Consider the following 25,453-nt stretch of genomic DNA (forward strand, 5'->3'; position numbering starts at 1 on the left):
TGCCTACTAGCACTTTCTAGAATGTATTCCTAGTCCTTAACCCTCCAGGGTCTATTTAAGGACATTTCTAGCATTGTAAAAGGCAGTTCGGAGTGAAGTTTGAGAGGAGGTACTAAAAGGAGAAATGATCTCCAGATTTATGCTATTGTAAGCCCTTAGGGAATGTTTTGAAGTCAATTTTCTTTGTACTGAATGTACTAGTTTATTTTCACAGTTAATACATTTTCCCTTTTCCTATTGTGTCCATTTTGTGCTTGGGTTGTGTCCCCATCAATATGTATATATGTATGTATATATATTTATATATACATATAATTATACATACATATACATATATATCCATATGCATATATACATATACATATATATACATATATATCCATACACACACACACACACATATACTGAACAATAAGATTAGAAGGGGGAGGTTTGTTGTAAATGAACAAAATTATTTTAATAAAGAGGATCATTATTGACGAAACTCATATATTACAATTCTTATTTAATCACCTCCTAAACAAATCCTTGAATATTTCAGTGTAATGAAATCCATAACTAATGAAATATGCCTCATTGAAACAACCGTGTACTTTAATCAAAATTATATTTCTAAACTGGCAAAGAAAATGATCATACTTCTGCAACCTTCAACACTTGCATACAAATGGATGCATATTAACTGGCGTTCTCAAATGAGAAAGACGACATCAGATGAAAAAGATTACTATTAATAAATGGGAAGGCTTTTCCAGCTTGTCATATCTGGACCTACCTCATCAAGTCTATTACTTATTTGAATCGATTATATGAATGTGGTACTCACGATTATATCAAGTTTAAACAATATTTATTAGAAAGAATGATTTTGAGTTAGCAAAAACTATTCATATGGAATGAATATTTTAAGGAACAAAACAATGATATTCTCCATATCTCCTAGAATGGTGGGAAACTTCACATGGTGATTTAACTTGATCAATAAGCAACCTGATAAGGAACTATTTGAGACGTGGCTTGAATATTTAGAATTTTCCCAATAATATTATAATATAGAGATAGGCAAGAGGCCCATATCGTGGCAATGGAAGTCTAAGATTGTGGCAGCACAACCTTTCTTTTAAAAGTTGTGGCTTATATATGTTTTATTTAATTTTGTTTGGTGAATGTCCTCGACCATTGCTTTGCCTTGGCATCTCATTTTCCTCTACTATTTGGATAGACCACTACTACTTTATTGGTTTCTTGTCGGATGATTTTAATAGCATCCTTGATAAATTCTGGTGGAGAACAATTTATACCAACTACAGCAACCTTTTCACTTCTTTTGGCTACACCGATACATTCCTGAATCATCTCACTTGAGGATGCATACATATTATCATTAGAACCAAAACATAACCAAGCTGGGATTTGAATGTCCTCTTGCTCCAATAGCTCAAGGCAAGCTTGGGTTTCAAGTTTATTTGGGATAGTGTCAAAAACCAATAAATCTAGTCCTGCCTCAGCAAGAACCTTTAGTCGACACCTATGGAAATCCTTTAATTTATCCAAGGTAATATCTGATCCATAGTTACCACTATATTTAGAACCATCTACCAAATATGCCCCATAACTCCCAATAGATGCAGCAACTAATGCCCTTTGGTATTTGTTATTTCTCATAGATACCTTGTGTAGAGTCTCCCAAAATGAATCATGAGCTTGACATGCCAACCTCACACTCTTTCGTAATAAGGATTGATGCAGGAGCATCCAGAAGTATAAGGGCAACCCTATGTCACCAAAAAAAAAAAAACTAGAAATAGTTTCTATTTCATGTGTTTTCATTTCTGGATACCCATTTAGGTCAAATAAAGGTTCCAACTCTCACAGTTCCACTATTAGTATTTCAGGTTAGAGTTTTTAAGCACCTTTGGATACGTGTAAATGTTGAAAAAATAGGACTATGTAATCAAGCCATAATTATGCTGAGTTAGAAGGTGTAAATTGGTGGAATGATTATAAATGTAATTTAGAACATTCTAGAAAAAGAATTGGGTCAAAATGCTCCACGGTTTGAAAGTTATTACAGTTTTTCAATTTTTGGAGACCTCTTAAGAATGCTTCAAAGTTAGGTCAGGGGCATTAAATGACCTCATACATGGCTTAAAATGGGGGATGAGCAAAGCTGGTCCATAGGGCTATAGAGCACTCTGAGAACTTTTTGGAAATGTAAATAGTTCGTCAATCAGAGCTACGGTTCAAAAGTTATGCCTTCCAAAAGTTTGGTTACCATTTATGTATTCTTCTAATTTTGCACCAACTTCTAATGTGAATTTTGGAGCCTTCTATTTGAGTGGTGGATGCCAAATATCACTTTCTAGAATGTATTCCTAATCCTTAACCCTTTGGGGTCTATTTAAGAACATTTCTGGCATTGTATAAGGCAGTTCGGAGTGAAGTTTGAGAGGAGCTACTAGAAGGAGAAATTATCTCCAGATTTATACTATTTTAAGCCCATAGGGCATGTTATGAAGTCTATTTTCTTTGTACTAAGTGTATCAACATTTTTCATAGTTAATAAAGTTTCCTTTCCTGTTGAGTCCATTCTGTTATTTGGCTTGACCCCATCAAGGATTCACCTTCTTCAATTGGAAGCCCATTTGATGTAAATCCTGGAAGTGTAGCCTAATAAGATGAAGTAACCAAAATTTGAGCTCCTGCCTCTAAATACTCTAAATGAACCTATTTAATGAGATTTGGATGTGTCATTAAGCATAATGCACACCAAAGTGGATGATTAATGTTAACTCCATGATTTTCTAACTGAGTGGTTAATCTTGCATTGGTCACTACACATCCTTCTACACTTTTAATCACCTCCTATTTAGGCACGAGTTACTTCACCTTAAGGTGCTTAGTACCATAAATTAACTAATGGGATATATCACCTGATATCATAGAGCCAACATTATAATAATTCTTACTGGAAACTATGGATATCTTCCAGCTAAGATCATTAGTTGATTTGGTATCTAATAGTGTATGAGAAAGGAAATAGCACAACTGTCACCGACAACCCTTGTATTAAGGCTACGGCTTTAAAAGCCTACACATAGATGATTTGTAATATAGTAAGGTTTAATAATAGTTTTGTTAATAAATTTTGTTTATATATATATATATATATAATTAAAAGTTTATAAATATTGAATATTTAGTTATTATTAGTTTTGATAATAATTTTATTATTTAATTAATAATAAAATTTTATTAATATAGTTTGATGTTTAGAACTTAGTAATTAGCTTAATTTAATTTAATTTAATTAAGGGTAATTAATAGAGAATGTTATAAGTTGAAGTTTTTAATTTATTCAATTATTGTTATTGATAATATTGGGTTCATTAGAATTGCAAATTGATTTATTGGGAATTAATGAATAATTTAATTTAATTTAGATCAAATTAAATGGGAAGTGTTTAATGGAGATGAACTCATTTTATCATGATGATGATTTGTAATAAAAACATAATTATATCATTGAGAGAATATTAATTTTAATCTTAATGATTTAAGTTATTCAAGCATTTACCTTAGTTGATTTTTAGAAAGGTTGATTTAAAAATAACACAGGGTTAAACCTTAATTGATTCAACTATATATATGGGATAACTATAGGGTGAAGGAGAGTCTTCTCACTTGAAAATAAACTCTAAAATGGAAATTGAAAAACTCATATTTGACTTAACCATGTGGTTGCAAAAGAAAACTGAAACATGTATCTGCATTTTGATTATTTTTGGGAATTTGAATTGGGTAATTTTTTATTCTATTTGAAGAAACTAATGGGTTAATCTATATTGAGTAATATGAACCTCTTTAAATTGGAAACCCACACTGAAATGAAAATTGGAACTTTGCTGTGAACTGACACTATGTATTCAAGGCTAAACCAAAACATGAAACTTACATTGTTGTATGTATATTGTTTGTGTTTTGGGGTTTTGGGGTTGACTAGATTGTTGACTAGTCATAGGATGTCTACTAGAGGCTCGGGGGTTATGAGATGTGATGTCATGCTAATGTTATTTGATCTCGATCTTTTTAAAACCCAACCATGGTAATGTGATGGTATGCTCTATGAGATGTTTGTATTTATTGTTCATTGATGCTCTTCAATCTTCTTGTGTGAAGCTGAGGTTATGTATATGAGACACTTAACTTAACTATTTTTGAGTCATTGATCAGTTATACTTGGATTACTTTCCAGTTGCCTTGGTTGGACTAAACTGTTTGTTTCAATCTTGATGATGTCATGTTGTGACATGTTTGACTTGACCATTTTGGGGTCTTCAATCGGTACTACTTTGAGATACTCTTTGGTTGCTCGTTGAGAACTGAGGGGTATTGTGATTTATTTTGATTGCTCATTGAGAATCAATGGATATTGTGATTTATCATTTGATGCTTTTTTGTTGCTCACAGAGTATTGATGTGATTATTTTGATTATCTTTATAATGCTTTCTAGTCACTTGTATAAGACTGAGGTGATTGTGTGATTTTTGATTTTATGAGCTTAGGGTAGGTTATCTATATGTAATGTTGGGAAGTGGCTTGCAATGGGGGTCGGGGCCCTAAGTGTCTGACAGGGTAACTCATTGTAAGTTGTATTAATAAGTGAAAACATTACACTAAATGGGGATTAAAATGAACCTAAAAAGAGTTAATTTTATGTTCTTGCCCATGCCTCGAGTGCTAGTACAGACTAGGATGGGAGTAGAGAGAATGCTTGGTTGCGACCTTGCATTTTGTAGTATGCCTTGTCAGTATGAGAGGATACTAATGGCCACATAGAGATCACTAGGGGGCTTGGGTCTATTGAGAAACTACTAGGGTAACTCTAGCGTGATTCATGTGATGACACTTTCCCGCTTACATAGTAGATTCTTACATGTCTTTGTTGTACCTCTGGGTCTAGATGTTGATCTATGTGTTAGAGCCTTTGAGTTAGAATACTTTTAGGATTCCTGGACTTAGAGAGTATTTGTGTTATGTGATTTAATATCCTATTTGGGACTTGAGACTATCTCCTCAACATGGTGGGAGTGGGCCATTTAGGTTCCACACAATTGGGTGCTAGTGCTCTTTTACTCTTATCATTAATATCCGTCTATAATCACCGTGGCTGGAACATTCTTTGTTGGTATTTACCTTCATTCTATTCATGGATCTTATGATGGATGTTATTTACAGGTACATTTCGTTATACTAATGATTAGCATGTGATAGATGATGTTATCTACTTCGTAGGATCATCTTATGCTTTATTCTTGCATGTTAGATTTCTTTATGCATATTTTGTAGCATGTTTTAGGAGTGGCATCCCTATTACTATAGTACCAATTATCCCTTTAGTGGCTTGGGATGTTACACATAGGGGATGGCTAGGGCCCACAATGGTCTAATGATGCTATTGACAGTTGGAGGAATCGTGCACTTAGTTAGTTGTGTTTTATGATGGATGGATGGATCATGTATGTTATTGGTTTCATTTACTTTATTGCACTTGTATCATGGTTGATAAGGATGATGTATCTTTATTTTTACATATGTTTAATATTTTAAACCTTTCATACCATGTGACATGTATAGTGGATGATTGAGCATTTTGAATTGAAATTGCCAAGAGACATTCAAAACAAATGTATAATATGGACTTTGGGCTTTCTAGTTATTCTTTCATGTGGATGTGGTAGTTGTTAGACTTAGTATTAATTAAATTTAAATGTGACTCACATCATGGGATCCTTAAGGAATGTAACCTGTTATGTATGCTTACAGTTGATTGTATGTCATTGCTTCTGCTACTATGTGTTTGATGTGAATGATTTATCTTTCTTGATTAAAAAAAAGTTGTATGGAAAACTTAGTAAAACTTTAGGTTAATTCTTTTGGATCCCTTGGTGGGGCATTATAGTGTATGCCTAGGCCTTGTGTGGGAGATATCTCAAAGATGACATACTTATACTTAAGGCTCAATTGTTTCTATTATGGTTTTATTATACTTATAAATTTTGCATGCTTCTTTAAACCTGCAACTTTTTTTTTCTAATAGCTTAATCATTTTAACTTGGCTTCTATGAATTTCCATAAGTTTATCTTGAGCAAGGATTTCCCTTCTTTTTGTCAAAATTCCCTCCACGATTCATGGGCTAGCAAGATTTGAGCTTTGATCCCATTTTAATAACATAGTCTAAATATGGACAAACAAAAACTTATAAATGTTCATGAACACTATATTTTGTATATTATATATTTTTTTGAAACATAACACAAGAAAATTGAGATTCATTAAACTATTACAACTTATTCAATATTTTCACTATGAAGAGTGGATACAATTGTTATTCCAGATGTTAATCTAAATGGTGATCTACTCTTAAGGGTGTCCCTTTTCAAAAAGCTTGATCTCTATGTAGATAGGGATAATGTTTAGCCCATGAAAAAAAAAAATTCTTTTCAAATTTCAAGTGAATGCCTTCTCTTCCCAACATATTATATAACTCAAGCTCTCCTTTCTTGGAACATCTCAATCAAGGAATACTACCCTCAAATGTTGGCAATAACTAGGCAACTTAATTTACAAGGACAAGTGTGGCTTCTCAAATTGTGCTATGAACTAACAAATCAATACTTTAAAATTAAGGTAGATCCAAAATTCTTATTATTCCAATTTAATTAACTATAATAAAAAAAGAAAATAAACTACAAGCTTGATGGTCTCTTGCCATGCTCATAAAACATGTCAATATCCCAACTCAAACACCATACTTCCAAACATTATGTATGAATTTTAAGGATTTTTAAATGAATTTTTTGTTGTTAAGAAGAAATTTAGGGAACTCCAATTGTTTCTCAATTTATCCATTTTGGCTAAGTGTAATGTCCCCCTGTCTAATCTTCTACATATATAGAATCCCATGCTTCCATTGTTATGATAATGAATGTGGAGAATGCTTCTTCAAGATTCTTAATATCCTTAACACAATACATATTCTTTCCTTCACCTATTTGTATGTACTTTGACCTTTTGATATAGTGCTAGCATATGTCTGATTATGTCTATTGTAATTTCGTAGATTATGATTTCCAATTTTATTATATAAGAATTTGATATATTGAGGAAATATAAAAAGGGCCTTGCAAAGGGTATTAATATCCTTTGAGATCAACATATAATATAGAGGTTAGTATAGCTTAACTACCCCTTTGATTAACTTTATGTCTATTTTCAACATCACCAAAAATGATATGTGGCACTTTAGAATATACCAGTTTGATGTCATGTGTTGTATCTATATATATGCATTTAAAGAGTGGGCTGATGTCACATCAAAATTACACTAGTCAGTAATGAATTCAATTTCATATTTGACATTTATTATTAATGAGATTATTAGATTACATGTTGACCTATATTATTCAATGAACATATTCATGGTATTTCTTCTGCACCATATAAATCCTATCACATACTATGATAGCCATGTATGATGACTCCTCCATCGTATAACGGCTCTAAGATTGTACTTGTATATGATAATTGTTACTTTTGGTGTATGCTAGAAGTTATAGGATAACAATGATCTTAGGTAGGGATATGCCATCTCTAATATATATATATATATATATATATATATATAGGAATCATCTTTGATGTATATTTGATGTTATATGCTCTTCAATGGATGTTGTCTCTAATATACAATTATATTTCTTGCACTATATATATATATATATATATATATAAAATAGGAATCATCTTTGATGTATATTTGATGTTATATGCTCTTCAATGGATGTTGTCTCTAATATACAATTATATTTCTTGCACTAGCAGTTGCTATTGCGACCTTCAATTCTCTAAAGTTGAGAGATTCCACAAAGGGAATATATAATTTATAAAATCAATTGTTCTTATCTACCTGTGGAGAGTTGATCAGCTTGTATAAATATGTTCTTTGGGATATGAAGAGACACAGTGGAAATTCATCACCTTTCATAACTAATTTCTTTGTTCTTCTTGATTATTATGAATAAATCATGGATGATTACCCAAACATTATGAGTCATTAAGGACAATCGATAATGTAAGCTTAATAATGTTGGCTAGTATAACAACATAGATTCATTACATGAATTGGAAGTGAGGCCCAATCAAGTTGATGCATGGAAATACTAGTATTGATAGTATACACACTCATCATCTTAATATTTGATAGAGGTGTTTATGAATGTGGTGCTCAATGCAATATGCCATGGGTGCCTCTAGTCAATTCATATACTAATAACCAATCTTCTTGCTTTATAGATGTGTGCATGTCCTTCTCTTTCAGTGGCCTTTGTATAATCTTCCACTTGTTTTGGTAGAGATGATTTTTATGTGAATTTTTATGTTTATACATTGGAGTATTTGCTGGCAGAGATGTTGATTTTTATCATCAATATTGCTATTTATTAATATTTTCCCTATTCTCATTATATATCTATTTGTTTAATGTATTATTGATTGATATCAGTCCCTACCATAATCAATGATTATATTATTATTGGTGATGCAAAGATTTTCTTGGTCTTGTAAAATAACCAAGGAGAAGTAATGCAAGGTTAGATAATATATGATTAGTTTATAATATGAATATTAATGAGTGTTTAAATATTAAAAGATTTATATATTATTTTCAATCCAACTATCAACCTACCAAAAGGCATCTTGATTATTAATGTTGGATGTTCTTTTAATATAATTGAAATAGAATCTACAAGTTGCAAACAAATCATCCTTCTTCTACTAATGAGTCATTCCATTCAAGAAAGACCATGTCTAATGATATTAACACACAACAAAATAGGGAGACAATTGATAGACTATGGTCTAACATAAAAAGAAAAGGTGATGGAAAATATTATTGTCCTTGCAAAATTTCTAAGGGCTTAAAGACTTGAAGATGTCTAATCAAAATAGCCAAGGAACATTGTAGGTAGCATGGTCACATTGAAGGGGGAAACAAATTTCATCCATTGGTATGTATTTTAATAATTTATAAAATACATAAGATATGACTTGATGATGACATCATGGTCATGGTTAATATAAGGTCATCATTTTGATATAGGCCAACCACCCTGAGTTTCATGTTGTGGACTATGACAATTTTGAGAATGTGGATTTTGAATTGAGGGAACATGGAGGTGTGAATATAAAAGTAGAAGGTAATGATCCAATTGAATAAGATCACAATGATCAAGATGATGATGATGGTGATGATATTGATGCAAACCTTGATGTACTTATACTTGAGAAGGCACATTAGCCCTTATACAAAGGCTCTCAAATAAATCTTCTTGCCATTGTATTGTTGTTTGTGAAATTGAAGGGTATGAATGGTTTGTCCAACATAGCAATGATAGGTATGTTACGGTATGTCATCCTTTTTCATTTTGTTAATCATAATTCCCTTACAATTAACATTGGGTGAATTATGTAGCAATTAAGATTCTTTATATTAATAAATTATATTTTTTTTCGTAGGTTGATTGGTGAGTGTTTAATACCACCATCAAACATTCTACCTCACTTGTACTAAGAATTAACTATCATTATGAAAGATATTGGAATGGAGTATCAAATAATACATGCATATCTAAATGACCATATTATATATCATAAACAACATGAATTTGCAACGCAATTCCCTATTTGTCATATTAGTAGATATTGATAAGATCAAATAACAAAAAAGGTGTCTTGCAAGGTCTTTGGGTTATTCCCATTATTCCATGTCTACAACAATTATAGAGGTGCAATAGCTTGGCACATAATATGGATTACCATGCGTACAATAGAAGTGAAGATGACATTATACAAATGCCTATAGATGGTTCAACATTTAAGGAAATAGAGGGAAAATGGCTACACTTTAAGGAAGAACCTTGTAATCTCAAGCTTTCATTAGCAGTGGATGGTGTCAATCCATTTGGAGAGATGAGATCTACTTACTTGGTGTGGCCTATTTTTGTTATCAACAATAACATTCCTGCTTGCATCACGATAAAGAAGGAGCACATAATGTTGGCACTAATTATTCTAGGTATTTTTTCATTTAATAGTCATCTAAATTAATTTAATAAAAAATAATGCATCAAAATTATCATAATAATTATGTAATATTTTGGTTCATTCAACTAGGTAAGTACCAAGTTAAAGATATCAATGTATATATTGAGCCCCTTGTTGATGAGTTGATGGTGTTATGGAATGGGATCACTATGTATGACATCTAGACCAAGAGGACAGAGACAATTTCAAGTCCATGCAATTCTTGTATGGACAATACATGATACCCCTGGGCCAACACATTATTGTGGTATGTTCTCTTCTTAACACCTCTTTTTTGGTATGTTATAATGCTAAAAAAAAGTTAATGAATTTAATCCAATTATGTACATGATCTTGTATGTCCTCAAACAAAGGAAAAATTTGCATGTTTAGTTTGTGGGCCAAAGATAAAATCTCATCATTCAAAAAGTTTAGGAAAGTAGGTGTTCCATGAGAATAGACACTTTCTCCACAAAAATCATAATTACTAAATTACTGAAAATCATTTTTTCAATGGGAAAGAAGAGACTACATCAAAGCTATGAAGAATGACACCTTTCCTATGGGAATTGGAATACAATAAAATAAATTGTAGAGGTAATGTCATTCCATCTGATGTTTTTTTCTTTGAAATTCATATTTTGATTTTCTTTACTAATGATGTAATTGATGTTTCTAAAGGTTGTCAAGGCATTAATGACCAACTTCCAAAAGGATTAAAAATTTATCCTATACAATTTAGTAGGTTTTTTTACTATGAGCAACTCCCAATCATGCATTTGTTTGATCCAATGCATATTAGAAAGAATGTAACCAAAATGTTATGGAAAATTATGGATGGAAGGTGTCACAAAGACAAAATTGTCAAAAAATTTAGTGACATTGAAGAATCCAACCATGCAATAAAATTTTTTATTCAATCAAATAACAATCAAGACTTGATTGATACAAGTTCCCTTGGTTACTATCAGAGTAGCAAAGTAATGCTATAAAAGAAGTCATAAAAAATGTGATTTCCCATAGGATTTGTTGTGAACATAAATGATCTTATATCAAAAAAAAGTGAATTTGGGTTAGGGATGAAAACACGTGATTGGAATACAATTATTAAGGTAATTAATGTTATTTTGTATTCACTATATATTTGTATACTGCACGTAGCTTTCATTGCATTCTTTTATAAAATGTTGATAATCTCATTTTACAAATATTGTAGTATGTTATAGCTCTATCTCTCTAACATCCCTTTAAGAATAGTGGAAAATAAGTTATATATCATCTTGAAAAATACATGAGGTGGTTGTCATCAAAAGAAATCAATAAAAAAGATATAAAATATTGGAAGAGAAAAATTCCTCATCTTATGTGTGAAATGAAAAGGTGTCTACCTCCAACTTTTTTCAATGCACACAAACACTACCTCATACATCAACTTGAATAGATTGAATTGTGTGGACCTACACCAACTAGGTCAATGTGGATGGTTGAGAGGCACTTGAAATTCTTGAAAGGCTTGGTTTGATAGAGAGCACATCTAGACAGTTCTATGGTGGAGGGGTACATGGTATACCATACCATGGTGTACATTAGTAAATATCTTCCTAAGTTTTTAGCAAAGATCCATGTAGATTGTATTTAGGATCTGAATTCCATTAACAAATTTTAAGGGAAGTACTTGATGGAAAAAGGTAGATTGAGGAAAGTGAAAGGTAAATATAAGATGTCATTGTAGTTAATTAATTCTTATAGATCTTTAATATAAATTATTTATAATTGGTATATCTTTTAATTATAGTTGGTCGAGAGTGGGATGCAATACATTTGTATATTGTAAACAATCTTGATTGGATGATGGTATGGGTTGAATGATGTCAATAAAATGGTTTCTCATTAACATGGAAAGGTGTTGCTTTATTGGTTATAGAAGCTCATCATAATCTAGATTCCAATTTTATGTCAATGGTAGTTGATCTAGTGAAGGGTTTAAGTGGTGGACAGGTACATACAAATTTATTAAGGATCATCACTCATATGTTTCATATCAACTCATGATGCAAATAATTGTCAAATAATTCAAAAATTACAAGTTAAGAACCACAAAGCTATGCACTATCATGGCCACAAATTTCACATAGAAAAGATGGATGACACTAGGAAAACTCGTGATTATGGGATAACTATTGCTTTTGAGGTCACTAATTATATCATCTAGAAACAACATACATCCTCAACAATCTCAAAATTGATACTATGAAATCTTGGATGATATAATTGAGTGCAACTTTAACTCCTTCAAAGTAGTTATATTCATCATTAAATGGTATAGGCTATGACTAAATCAAAATGATGAAGATAGAACTATTATTCAACATGATAATGGTTTTACAATGATTAATACAACATTGTTTGACCCAGTTGGAGATGAAGCCATATGTTCTTCCAAGCCAATGTGAGCAAGTGTTTTATTCAAAGGTTCCACATAAACAGGGTTGATCATTTTTTGTTAGACATGAACCAAGAGGAAGACCAATAAAGTATAATGTTATGGAAGAAGAAGATGTTGAAGATGACGAAGAAGAAGATGATGAAGATCAAGATTATGGTGATGATTATGACAATGTTGGTGATGATGATATTGGTGGTGATGATGATGATAATGGTGATGATGATGGTGTCGATGATAATGATGATGGTTGCAATGATGACTATGACAATGATGATGATGATGATGATGAGATAGATGAAGAAGATGATCAATGACATGATTGAAGTGTACAAGGTATGTGATCAGTGACACCTACTAAGCTTTGATTGTTAACTACAACATACACCATTTTTTTAAAAAAAAAACATATGTGTAGATATAAACATTAAGTAGAACATGTCCAAAAATTTTAAGATGTAAATGACTTCTAATAAGCTTTGATTATTAAGTACAATATGAACCAAATTTTTCTTTCAAAACAAAATGTACAGATATAAACATTAATTATAACATGTCCAATTTTTTTAAGATATACATGACTCCTAGTAAGCTCTGATCATTTTACATGCAGGTGTCCTAAAATAAATTGAGTGAAATTTTCATGTTATCTTTTAATTTATTTGTAGCTAACTTAAGATAAATGATTAACATATGCATGAAATTCAACCCCTTTGGCAAGGATCATGCATAGTGAAATGAATCATCAAGTATAAGTCAATAAATAGACATAATTTTCTTATATTCTTCTTTTTTAAATAGATAAAGAAGAATTGTATAGACATGTAATTGTATAATCACTTTTCACCTAGTACATTTTATATCTCTCACATATAGACAAAGAAGAACTATATGCATGGGTCACGACTTAATTATTTTATGTATAATATTTAATTATTATCAAAATTCTTTAGTAGTTGAAGCGAGGACATGGAAATATCTCATTTGATGGATTGCAGGGACCGCCAAATAGGTACTTGTCAAATCTATCTACATTGAATGTGGGAAATAAGGGAATGACAGATGAAAGTTCTACATGTACTATGACTAAAAGTGGGAGATCAACTAGAGATCAAAAGATTAGAAAAATATTCAATAAGCGCATGCAATTTTTCCTTGCTAAAGGGGATCATGTTCTTATGATGATGAGAGAAAAGGCGACATCAAGGTGCCCTTTCGATATACACGTATTGAGAAATAATGGGTACCTAATGAGTTGCTTACAATTAACACTAATTTTTGTGTTAATGAGATGATATATCACATAGATCCATCCTCATTACATGGTTTGGGCCTATTTTCCATGGATGGGATAAAGGTATGTTACAAAAAAGTTGTTAAATTGATAAAGTATGTCAGTCCTTGTTACAATTACAATGATTGGATGCAGATTGTTCAATAAAAATAAATTATGCTTAGGTATGCACTATTAGCAAATTATATACAATAGAAAGGAAATGATCAAAGAAAAAGATTTTCTATGTACATTGATAGGAGACCAAAAGCAATAGGTAATATTGTGGGTTTTATAAATAGTATGTGACCTTCCTCAACTAATAAGTAACCCAATTGCATTTTTGATGCATGTGAGGGGAATCGAGTTTTTGTATGTACGATAAAACCAATAAGTGCAGGGGAAGAATTGTTAATAGATTACCATTTAAATCACATGGATACAACCAAAGTTACTATCATGAGGGTGGTAAGTACTATATACCATTTTATTAATAATTTAATTTTGCTAAGATCAGTTGGTTAAAGTTTTTATATTTAACCTTTGTCATAGGATGAAAAGATCAAACATAAGATAGAGGCCACAAGGATGCTCCTCCTACCCATTCTTTGGCCATGGTAAACCTTATTAAACTTGTATAAATTAGATAGCTAAAGGATGTGATATTATTATGTTTTTTTATTTAGCATTTGGGAGTTTTTATGAAATTTTTACTAATATTTCCATCACAATTTGATGTTTAGGATCGGGGAAGAGCATCTACAAGAACAGAGGTAGCTATTACCCCTTCAGTTAAGGATATCATAGATGTCCCTAATTCAACATACAAGATGAAAAAAAAATTTAAAAATATCAATATAAAAATAATGAGTATTTTTCATGATCAATGAAGTTTTTATATTTAATCTTTGTCATAGGACAATATAGATCCCCCACAAGATAGAGGCCATGAGGATGCTATAGCTCCCACCCATTCCTTAGTGACAGTAAACCTTATTGAAATTGTACAAATTAGATAATTGAAAATTTTATATTATTATGTTATTTTATTTAGGGTTTTGGAGTTTTTATGAAAGTTTTACTAATATTTCTATCACAATTTGATGTTCAGGATAGGGGAAAAGCACCTACAACAATAGAGGCACCTACCCCTTCTAATGACGATATCATAGAGGTGCCTAATTTAACATATATGATGAGGAAACAACTAAAAAAATAAATTTAGAAATTATGAGCATTCTTTAAGATCCAAATCCAATGGAGGAGGTGTTGAAGAGGGAAGAGGAATTGATGGCCATAACACGTCATTTTGAAGTAAATATTAATGAATCTTTAATTATAAAAAAGGTTCAATCAAGATTAATTTTATGTTGTGAACTAAAATATGTATGGATTCTTGTCACAGATTTTTTTCAAACTCAAGTGCCTAGTCTAGGACATCATGGTGATACTGATACTGGCAGAGCTTTGCCTACCTCAGGTAAAATAATCCTTAGGTTGACAAGTTACAAGGATATTTTTCTTTGATTGAACATTAAAAAACTTCTTAAGTTAACTCTAAATTTTATTATATCAGAATGTCTTTGCTAACAATGTATTTTTCACTAGGTCATCAAGTGTAGGACACTCCTAGGAGGTCGACAGAGGTCCATTATAAATTGTTGATTGCAATGTCAACAACAAGGGGCATGCAAACACTAGCACCTTTATAGTCTGTACCTAGTAAATCCTTGATTTTCTATATTTGGTTTTGTGTTAATTATGATTTGATAATTTGTACTTTAATCATTGGTGTATCTAGTAGAAGATACATTGCTAATGTCTGTGACACCAGATATAGATCATAGTACATGTATTGGTGATAATTCATCATCATTCCCTAGATCCACCCATGTCTCTAGCATGGGAGCTATGCAGACATCATTGTTCATTGATGACAATAAATTGATGCCTTTGAAATGTCCTAAGCTTCTAGGTACTTTTAAATTGTTATTTTTTATACTATAATATGCATTTACCTATTCATAACAAGTTTTCAATAAACAATCCATGAAATTTTTTGCAGGAAATAATTGCTTTTATAATATGCTTTATGACCATGCACTAAAGATATTTGGGCCCACCATACATATAAGGTACACAACTTTTATTTTAGTATATTCAAGGTACACAACTTTAGTTAATTTTTCTATCTAGCAATTTTGTGTTTTTTCTTAAAAGGCGGAACTTGAAAGAATTTTTTTTTAAAAGATTAGCTCATTAAAGATTTAGAGGATGAGTTTGGTAATATTTTGTAAGGAGAAGAAAATTTTTGAAAAAGCTAAAAAACCTCTGAACACTATGAGGGACTTCTATAGAAGGATTCTCATCCACAATCCAAAGTATAAGCATCCTCCCTTTATTTCGTGAGGGATTGGAATGACTTCATTTTGGATGCAAAGGAAAAAATGGATGTTAAAAGAGGAGTTATAGCTGCAAATGAGAGAAGAAGGTATGCAATAGTATTAACTACTAGTACAATGTAATAATGCACTAATTAGGCATCTTTATATCTATATCATCTAACATATTTAAAACTTTTTATAGGTTGCATGATATGTCAAAGGCAACAAAGGCCAAGCTACAAAAGATTGGCAAGCACAAACTTAGCTCTAGTGGATATTTATAAATTAAAGCATGAATTGTAAGTAGGAGAAAAAAAATTCCTAAAAAAAATATTTATAAAATGGAAATAGTTTTTTTTAATCGAAAAATGTAGGGCTTTGAATTTAATTTAGAGGCCATGAGAGAACACCAAAAAATTACCTTCAAGGAAGGCTATCAAGTCATGGTTGAACGCCTATGCCAAGCTTCCACTAGCCCAAACCAAGAGCCTCCTACATCATGTGAATAGTTAAATATTCTATAAAAAAAATTATAAATTGAATACTTGAGTAACAATCTATTTGATAATAATGTGTGCATGACATTTTAATGTAGCCTCCTAATTGTAACATAGATCCTACACCATGTGATGAAGCCCTTGATGTGCATCATAGTGTCGATGTAGGTGTCCATTTACTATTTTAAAATAATTATGTAATTATTAATACAATATAACATCTTAAATTGAACTTGGTGTAACCTTTTTATGTATATTTTAGAGGATATAGAATGTCATGCTAAATGAGTGCCAAAGGATGTTCAGGCTGATCACCATGTAGATCATGTGGCACATTTAGGTAAAGAAAATCTTTTTTTTTTTTTTTAAATAATTTTTTTGATCTATAGTTCTTTTACTTAATTAAATACATGTAATTCACTAATATAAATGGTTTGAATTTAACTCATGATGCTATTGTTTTTGCAATAGACTCCCTTTCATACAATGACCACCTATTCCTAAATAGATGGGAAGGAGGCATGCATTGGCATTAGAATCAGTAGAGGAGGGGAATGACAAGGTGAATGATGAGGACATTGATATTCCTCTTACAAGATTCTTAAAAAAAGAACATTAAGAAGCCCAAAAGGAAATGATGTTAATGAATTATTCATGAATGTTGTGTGTTAATGAATTGTATGTCTTAATGAATGTTATTGTGTGACAACAATGATTGAATGTTATATTCAAAAATACTTAAATGAATGTTATTAAATGTTAATGGGGAATTTAGAGTGATGTTAGTGGGGTGAGGGGGAGGGGCCAAATGAGCTTCCACCTTCACGTGGTTGGCCTTGTTATGTAGAGAATATTAAACTATTCTTGAAACCAAGTGAAGCTCAAACTAAACTAAATAGAAATCAAATTTCTAAGGCTAGCTATAAATGGAAAATATCTAGCACCAAAATCCATAACACATGAGAAATGGCTTACTTGTCTAAAATGGGCTAGGTCATAGTTACTCTAGCAAAAAGAATAGCTAGTCACAACATTGTTTGCAATATGGTTGGTGTCTAGTTTGGGATACATCAAGACTTGCTTTGTCCTCCCCCAAGTGTTGAACATATTGTTCTAATGATTGAAGGCCATGAGTTTGAAGAATATGAGGTACGGTTCCATTTATGATGCATAGTTTTAATCTCTTCTATTATATCTATGGTAGTAAAGTATGCTTATTCATCCACTTCAAGATAGTCTTGGCATGACAATCATATGTTCTGAAGTAATTTTTCTAAATAACAATGATTTTAATGTTATCTATTGATCCTTTCTTGTAGATTGTTAATGTAGCCTCACTATAGCAGGGCCTTATTTTTCCCTCAAAAAGTAACATTTATAGATTACAAATAATAATGGATTTTTTTTTTTTCTCTCTACATCTATATCTCAACATTCCTAAAACATGAGATCCTTGTAACAAGAAAGTTAATAGGGGTAGTATCTTGTATATCTAGGTTGAACTAGTTACATATCTAGATGTTGCATCTTATTGATTCTCCTATGGCTTAAATAATTAAATCTAGATATAAAAGAGTGTTCCTTTTGTTGATATGAAGATATTTTTCTTCAAATAAATTTTGAAAGTGTCATTTCAATTTTTATGTAGGAGCCTCTAGTATTCTGAACAAAGACTTATTTCACTGCTAACCAATTTAGGTAAGCCATCTCTTTAATCTTCAATTATTTATATTCCTAATTAAATCAAAGATATCTATTCAGCTTTAGATTTTTCTAAATTATCTAATTTATAACTATGATTAATATGCTTCAAATTAAGGAAATGGTACAAAAATTTAACTAATAGTTCTATCCAAGATTGGAAATCAAACTAATTTCAGGTTTCAAACAAATATCCAAATCACCATTGTTTCATTAGCACAAAACAATAAATTACCTCTTCTATGTTCACATTGCATTTTTTGACCATGGATTTTTTTTTGTAATTAGCATCATTTTTTTTCAAACAAATGAAACATGTTCTTCCAAGTTTGACAAAAACCATCATTCTCTTATCACTTGGGTTTTCTTAGATAAAACTTCAAGGTGACTAGAAGCTCTAGTATGATGTAACTCACAAAATATAGTGCACATAAGTATAACTCACATAATATGCACTCCTGATAACAAATGGTAGAGTGTGAATTCATATTATTAATAATAATTAGAAGCTTCAGGAAGGAATGATAATTTTTTAATGCTAGTTGGATATTTCCTTGTAACTATCATTACTGAGCCATGGAGTTGTAGAAATGAGGTATTATTAGTGTCTAGAGGAGCTTCCACTTGGTGTAGAAGCAATATTATTTCTTTAAAAACATAAGGAGATCACCATACTCTCTTGGAACTTCCAAATCCTGAAGATCATAGAAAACTCAAAAAGTGCCTAGAGCTACTAATTCAAATGTGCTTATTTTTTATATAACCATTTCTAATTATATTTTTACAAATCCATTTCCATGGGACCCTTCAATCCTTAATTTTTCATATACTATGAATAGTATAACAAACTAAATATACAAATATATGGACTATCACTCCATGACAATGACTTCTAATTCAATAGTTATTTAAGCTATCAAGAGTGACTTATTAATGGTAATATCTTCACCTTGTTGGTTGTCACTGGAATTCTTAAGTTGTTTATTGATTTTGGTTCTCTAAGTATCATGTGTCATTGTTGAACATTGAACCAACAATTCTCTTTAGTAGGCATTGTTTCTTACTTTATCAATGCAAGAATGATTGAATGGAGATTGTGATGACTGCAAGAATATGGTTACGTATTCTCATCATTATTTTTTATACCAGCATTTTGAATTTTCTAGTTGATAAACTACTACTTGGCAAGAGACCCCTTATCATGATGTGAAATTTGTAGTACCTAAGCCTAGACATTCCATGTTCTCTGCAAGGTTCTTTTGTTCCTAGATATTCATAAAAATTTATTACAAGGAAACTAAGAGAAAAATTTGAGTTTTTAAATAATGAAGCCTTTTATAATAACTTAGAAGAAGGAAGCCCTAACCACTTCTTGTCAAGATAGAAGTTAGAAAGAAGTGTCAAGAAATGTATTTAACTCTAGTACATCCTACTGTGATATCAATAATAGTTATGAATTTAGATCTATGGAAAAAAATCATCAATAAGAGTCTCACAAAATTAATCCCTGGATGATTCTTATTACTAGAAATCCTATGAAATTTGATACGGGTGTGAACATGATTCCATTGTGAAGTGGCTCAAAACTTCAAAATACAAAGTCACTTCAAGTAAATAAAAGTGATTAGGTCCTAGGACAAAAAAAATAGAGGCCTTCATTGCCAATAATGAGTATACAAATAATCTCTAGAGTATAAGCTATGAAATAAGAAAAATGGCAAAGAAAAGGTTGAAATACATCAATTCAAATCATCATTCTATTCAGCCCCTAGAAAATAAAAAATGTAATATTAATTGAAAAGCATGTGATAGAAAAAAATAAAAGGGGAAAAGCATTTTCTCCACCACAAAATAGAGTAGCACCCATTTTGAAGTAGAACGATGAATGTTTAATTAAATGCAATAATAGATTAGAGGAACTCTTGAAACTTCATAGGAAAAAGGGAGGAATATTTCACATAAATGAACCTAGCTAACTAAAATAGATCACAATGCCCAAAAATGGGTAGGCTTCCATAGCCCACCCAAAATACCATGGAATCTACCAACTACAATAGATCAAACAATGACATGTCTTATTAATTAGAACAAGTAGAATACTTGTTGGAAGAAAAAATTTCCAACTAGTTGTGATTTTTTACATACATACATACATACATACATACATACATACATACATACATACATACATACATACATACATATATATATATATATATATATATATATATAGCTTATTCCTCCACAAAATATTAAATATTAGTTGCTTTTGCTCATTCTTTGCAAAGATCAAAGCCACAAATCATGAGAGCTTGTGTCAGTCTAACAATGCTCTTGGTTTGAATGTGTTGGTGCTCATGAGATTAATGAAGGTAGAGAAGTTTGTTTCCTTGTAAAGATGCTAGAAAATGCTATTTAGTTATCTCCAACCCATGCCATTGGCTTAGATATAATACTCACGTGTAAACTATAAAATACTAAAACATCATGGTGACCTCTTTATAACAAAAAAATTTATGATATGATTGATCACTAGACCAATAATAAAAATTATTTGTAATGGCCAATCATGCACAAAGAAAAAGAATAGTTATATTGTTAGTTATATTAGTTGTAGGATAAGAATAGTGTAGATGAAATATAGTTTCTACTCTTTAATACTATTTGCTACAATAGGGACTCTCATTATATCAATTAAAAATAATTATTATATACCCTTCTAGGCTAGCATGATAAGATTAACTTGAGTCAGGGAAAATATATTGTGTCATATAAATGGGTGTCCAAGTGTCACAATAGCTAGCTTTTGGTTGGGGGAAAGTAGTGTCATCAATGAGCTCTAGAGTAGGACCAATGTTCATCAAGCTTCTCTAGACTCATATAATACATTTCTTGATAGATTTTTTAACACAACAATCCATGAATGGAAACACTCAATAAATATACATGATAGAGAGTCTATGGTTAATATCATTAAGAAATTAACTTGCAAAAACCCATGCAAGTCTAGATTCTAGATTTAATGTATCTAAGGTAAGAACTCATGAGCATAATTATAAATATTTTAATCGATAATATATTATTAAAAAAAAAAAGAACTAGACATCACAATTTTGACACAAAGGAGCATAGCATTTTGAGGAGAATGCTATATGTGCAACATGAGTTTCAACCAATATTTTTCACAGTTTCAATGCAAAGGAGCATATAATTTTGATGAGGATGTTATATGTGTGACGTGAGTTTCAACCAGTATTTGTCATAATTTCAATGCACAAATGCATAACATTTTGACGTGGATGTTATAAATGCGACATAGTTGTCGACTAGTTTTCATCACAATTTTGACAACCATTGGTTGCATATGTGGAAAGTGTAGTACACAATGCTTGTAGGTTGAGGCAAATATCCCATCAATAGTTTCATCAATATATCTACCATGGTAATGTCACAATTTCAACACACATTTAGGATGTCATAAAATCAACAAAAAAAAATCAACAATAGTGTTCATCATTTTGTCCACATACTGGCATCGAAATTATGATGAATCCTTGTCAAAAATTAGGTCTAAATTTATAAGTGTTAATAGCCTTTTTTATACCTCTAAATACCTTCTATGTTTCATCATTCCAAGAAAGTTTTGCATTCTTTTTCATCATTTTAGAAATGGGTTTTACTAATTCTAAAAAAAATGAAACAAACTTTCATACAAAGTTAATTTGTCCAAAGAATGATTGAAATTTTTGAAAATACTTTTGAACCTATATCTTATCTATGACAGCAACTCTCTCTGAGAAAATCTTCACCCCACCATTGGATACAATAAGATCAAGTAGCTTTCCTTCTATAATAGAAAAATGATTTTTTCTTAGAGTTTAGAGACACTCCATATTCCAAAGCTCTTTTTTTTTTTTTCCAAATGCATACAATGATCCTCTTCTTTCTTAGAAAAAGCTATGACATCATCCTGGTATACTACCATAATAAAATGAATCAAACCATTAAAAGCTACATCCATAGCTCTTTGGAAAGTATCCCATGCCTTTGTTAATCCAAAAAGTATTCTTGCATACACATAGATTCCCCATGGTGTACTAAATATTATTTTGTATTGCTCTTCCTCTTTCACATTGACCTAATTATATCCTAAAAATCCATCCATCATGGATAACAATTCATTCCCTAGAACTTATTATAATAATGCTTCCATGTTATGAAAAGCATAGTTATCTTTGAGAGATGAGATGTTCAAATTTCTAAAATTTACACACGATCTGATATCTCCATTCTTTTTTCTAATCGAGATCAAATTAGAAACCCATGTTGAGTTTCTAATTGGTTTGATAATTCTAGCATCCCTCATTTTGATTAGCCCTTCTTTTATTTGAGGAGCAAGAGTAGGATTTATAGACCTTTGTCTTTCCATAATGTTTGAATAGATCCTCTCTATAAGCTTTGGGATCATCATATGACTAGGAAAACACATGTCTATACTTCCTTAGTAAATTAATGATATTTTGCCTGATTTTAGAGGTCAATTTCTTCCCTATAAACACTTCTTTAGGAGAGTATTTAATCCCTAGATTTATCTTTTCAACATCTTTTTCATCTATAATAATAATCTTATCCTTCTCTTTAGCATCCTTTTTGTTAGATACTCTTTCTAGCGCTACAAATCCTTTAGGAATTTTTTTAATTTTTATCTAAATGACTCATCTACCAAATAATGTATCTTTCCCATCAACTTCTTCTACAAGATTATTAATGTCTACAATTTGAATTTTGAATACCTCCCTTTACATGCAAGAAAATTGATAATGTCTTTGTCATCTTCAAAGAATTTCCAACTGTGCACATTATCATGAACTATTTACCTTTTTTTATTTCTATTTATGTGATATCTTTATAGGGAATATTACCTTTCCTGATTGCTAGATTAGCCAAAAACTCAGCAAGAACATTTTCAGATTTGTCTACCCAATTAATGTTAAATGCATCAAAAATTTCAATTTTATCCCATACCTCATTCTTATATTATTTCATCTTATTCCTTTTTTTAGTAAATTTGTTTCTAGCTTGGTAAATAATCAAATCAGAATCACCAAAAGCATTTAGAATTTTAATACCATGTTTATTGGCTATCCTTAATCCTAACAACAATGCCTCATATTCAACTATGTTATTAGTACACTCAAAGGATAATAAGAATGAATATTTGAAAATTTTACCTTTAGAAGAAATAAATACTGTACCAACACCATTACCTTCTTTGGAACATGAGCCATCAAAATTCATCCTCCATATTTTATAATGATCTGTGCAAGCACGTTCACTAATAGGATCCACTTTTTGCAATGCTTCTTTATTGATACATACTTGAAACTTATCTATATCTATATGTTTGATCTAGACTAATATCTCCCATCAAATATGTTGACCTAGGTTTGTTGTCTATTATGATATTCCTACCATTCACTAGGATAGTTGCATAAGATAAATCTAATTAAATGTTGCCTCCTACCAAATTAGACCATTGTCTAGAAAAAATCATACCATACATTGTAGGAACCTCTACGACTATAATATTGGTCTTATAAACTTTTTTAGGACAAGAAGTAGATTTGAAAACAATATCTTTTATGAATCCCACAATAGGGACAGATATGTTATCCATTGCATAATATTTACCATAAGAAATATCAACATTTAAATTTAAACTTTTCATCACATCAATAGGCATAATATTCATAACTGCTCCTAAATCAATCATACTATTTTTTACCAATTTATCATTTTTTATAAAAGTTAAATAAAATGGATTGAATTGAGTAGGATCCTTATTAATAATAGTTCTTAAATATATTTCAAGTGTCATTTGAGCATATCATTCTTCCTCTTTATAACTCTCTACTTCATATATCAATTTTAATGCTTCATTCTTGTAATCTGAGAATTTCATAATTTCCATTAGGGGAATAGAGAATTTTATCTAAGATAAAGATTTAGCTATAAAGAAATTAGAGTAATTAGAATTCTTACGAATAGGATGCTTTCCATTTGTCATCTTTGTAAGTTTTGGTTGATCCTCTTGTTTATTAATATTTTGATCCTTACCTTTGACTAGTTTGGCTTCAATCTTAGCAAAAATCCTTCCTCTTTTTCTATAATATTCATTGATCTCTTAGTTCCTCAATGTATAGTTACTTCTTACCTACTCAATTGCTGCAATAGTATAAGCCTCTTTCTATTCTTCAGACAATTTTTTGCTTTGTGAGAATTCTTTGTAAATTTTAGTAGATCGTGGTTGGTGTAGACTTATCAAAGATATGTATTCTAGATTGTAGTAGATAGATGTCTTCTTTAATGTCAAACTTTTCCAGACTTTCTATATTCTTTCTATAATAATATACTATCCTTATCTAAGATTAGTATGCCTGGTTATCAATATGATATGCAGACTTGGATTTAAACTAATATATATACATGTTGAAACATAACTTAACAAGAGCATGACCCTACATGGTCATGCCTCAACATGCACATATACTAGTACTAATTCACAATCAATTTAGTTAACCATTAACAATATTAATGTAATCCATAGGCATAAGTTAGACCCAATAACTATGACAGACATAATACAATGCAAAGGGAGTCACTTGATAATATAGTCAAAGTGAAGGAGAAGCATTTTAGTAGTGATTTCAAGTGCATTAGATTATAATTTGTTGTTATACTGATTATTATTTGAGTATCACTTCTCATATATAATTCATTTAAACATCCAAATGTATAAAGGTTATATAGATAAGGCATCATTGAAAATACTGTACTATTAACTGATGATACTGCATTATTCAATACCATTAACTGCTAACCTTCTTAACACTCCCTCTTTAGCAATGAGGGATTGAAACTTCTTCATACAATTAAGTATGACTCAATTATATCTAATGAAATATGGTATCTGCTAAAATATAGTCTAAATAACCAGAATAGTTGATTTT

General features: G+C 30.7%; 1 pseudogene; it reads right to left on the minus strand.

Moving 5' to 3' along the window:
• Window positions 1-1,149: 1,149 nt before the first annotated feature.
• The window catches only part of LOC149561536 (homocysteine S-methyltransferase 1 pseudogene), a 30,083-nt pseudogene continuing 5,779 nt past the window's right edge, over window positions 1,150-25,453 (minus strand).

Source organism: Cupressus sempervirens, chromosome 4, assembly GCF_028749045.1.
Source record: "Cupressus sempervirens isolate cs-2001-9-10 chromosome 4, ASM2874904v1, whole genome shotgun sequence".
Classification (NCBI taxonomy): Eukaryota; Viridiplantae; Streptophyta; class Pinopsida; order Cupressales; family Cupressaceae; genus Cupressus; species Cupressus sempervirens.